Raw genomic sequence first — 2,520 nt, 5'->3', positions numbered from 1 at the left:
GTTGACGTGTCAAAGTTCAAAACTAAATTCTAATATTTGACATGAAAGCATAATTTGTAAATTTTTACCTTTTAATATTAAATTGAAATTATGCAAGTAATGTATGAGTCCTTACTCATTGTAAAAGATGCAAACAATACAGATAAATAGCAGTCCTCCCTAACAATACCCCTCCAGAGGTGACAATTCTTATGTGTTACCTGAATCATTTAAATTATTTTATTTGCATTTATATCACAATGTGCATATGGAAATTTGGACTTTAAAAAAATGTAAGTGATGTTATTTCGTGCTAACTTCTGAAATTTGCTTTCATTTTGAATTATCAATGTCAGAAGATTGTAAGCAGGTGATATGTATATACATGGATTTAACAGATTCTTTTGGGCTTCCCTGGTGGTCTAGAGGTTGGGAGTCTGCCTGCCAAAGCACAGGATACACATAGGTTAAATTCCTGGTCTGGGAAGATTCCACATACTGCAGACTAAGCCCATGCACCACAATTACTGAAGCCTGCATGCCCTAGAGTCCATGCTCTGCAACAAGAAAAGCCACCTCAAGGAGAAGCCCACACACTGCAAGTAAAGAGGAATTCCAACTTGCCAAAATTAGATAAAGCCCGCCTGTACCAAAGAAGACCCAGTGCAGCCCAAAATAAATAAATAAATAAATAAAATTTTTTTTGAAAACTAAAATTATATGACATTTTTATTTTAGGCTGCAAAAACAAAAATGAGCAAACAAACAAACAACAAAAAACTTGAAATAGGCTTGTCAAATGATGTAAATTCATCCTTTCCAGGAAAGCAGAAGGTAGATCAGTGCAGGTTATCCTCAAGGCCACATACATCCTGCTTCACTGCTGCTTGCACTCTGCTGGATTTTGATCCTTCTTTGGGTCATAGTCTGGATCATTTTCCTCATCTCCTTCTTCTTCCCCTTCCTCATCCGCTTCTTCACCTTCATCATAATCATCGTCATCATCTTCAACAGCTTCTCCATTAAAGTATAACACTGATCTTGGGATTATACGCTCATGTAAAAAGTGACCAATTTCAAAGTCTGCAGCAAGGATAGCTTCAGAATCATCATCCAGATCTCCACTCTCAGGAACTTCAGGAGGGGCAAAAAAATTAAAGAAAGAGTCATTAGAAACTGTTTTGGTCACAGTACGAACTGTCCCACGTCCCTTGTGTTTCTGCTTCTTCTTATTCGTTTTCAAAGTGACATTCTTCCCTTTTTTCCAATCTATCTGGCACCCTGTACAACCCATAATTTCTGGTCCATCAAGAGAAAAGGGATCAGAATCATCTGGTTCTGACCTCATCCTATATGTCTTTGTCAACACTTCATTTGTGAAATATTCATTGGGTTCAAAGTGAAATTCTAAGACAAAACTCATAGGTTGACCAGCATCTGAGAACTTCACTTTAATATCTTTCAAGTGCTTCAGAATAGGTTCATCATGTTCCTGAACTATATCACTGAGCAAGTCAACATTCTTAAAAACGGTCAACCAAAACTTAGGAATTCCCTCGGGATCGTCTTTTCTTCATCCTTTTTCTCATCTTCAATTTTGGCCTTTTCTTTTAGCTCCTCCGAAATTTCATCTTCCTCATCTGGTTTCCATTCACATTCTTCTTCTGTAGGTTCATAAATGGCATTAATGATCTCAAATCGCTTATCAAACAGAGGCTGATAAAGAACAGCATACTTTCTTTTAAGATCATGAACTTCCCTCATAGAATTTGGCTTCTATCTGTGCACATTTAACTTGAAGGTTTTTAAGAGCATTCACTTGTCTTTTAACTACCCTAGGGAAAGCTTTCAATGTATCCTGTTGGTGTTTATACCAGACCATCAAGTCTTTCTTGAAGGGCTGCAAGAATCTGAGGATTTTGCATCATCTGAACAGTCAGCTGACACGCTTTGATTTTTGTTTCTTCACCAGTCTCTTCTTCTTCTACTTCTTCAACATCATCCAAATCTTGATCAAGTTCAGACTGTTCTTTGTTGTCGATGTGTGCCATGTTGTACAAATGCCAAATATCGGTGGCAAGCGCGGGGAGCCAGGCGGCCCGAGCTGCGCAGGCAGTGACTCAGGGCGGCGAGAGGAGCAGGAGGCGGCGCTGCGAGCAGATGGCACTAAAAAAGGATAGATTTTTTTAAACAAACATATTCTTTTGACTCTGCCAGTCCTCAGATATTTCATTATTCATTTATCCCCAGCCTAATGATACTCTGATTGTTTCCAATTTGTCACTCCACATACAACACAAGAGTAAACAACCTTGCCCATCATGCAAAGATATTTTCAAGGAAACAAGGTAAACAAATTAGAACTCATATGTCATAAGGGATGTACTTAAAATTTTTTATGGATCCTGTCAAATTATTCTCCAAAAAGACTTTACCGCTTTATATTCATGTTCCAGTATCCATGCCAAAACTTCTTATTGTGAATCTTTTAAAATACTGGAAATAAAGTGGGTGAAAACTGGTGTTAATTCTCTTAGGAAC

At 37.8% G+C, this 2,520-nt stretch overlaps 1 pseudogene; it reads right to left on the bottom strand.

The window, feature by feature from the left end:
• Nucleotides 1–766: 766 nt before the first annotated feature.
• On the bottom strand, nt 767–2,142 carry LOC110123767 (nucleosome assembly protein 1-like 1; annotated as a pseudogene).
• Between the last annotated feature and the right edge of the window lie 378 nt (nt 2,143–2,520).

The sequence above is a fragment of the Odocoileus virginianus genome, chromosome 18 (assembly GCF_023699985.2).
Source record: "Odocoileus virginianus isolate 20LAN1187 ecotype Illinois chromosome 18, Ovbor_1.2, whole genome shotgun sequence".
In the NCBI taxonomy this organism is placed as follows: domain Eukaryota; kingdom Metazoa; phylum Chordata; class Mammalia; order Artiodactyla; family Cervidae; genus Odocoileus; species Odocoileus virginianus.
This window is presented reverse-complemented; position numbering and strand designations above follow the sequence as displayed.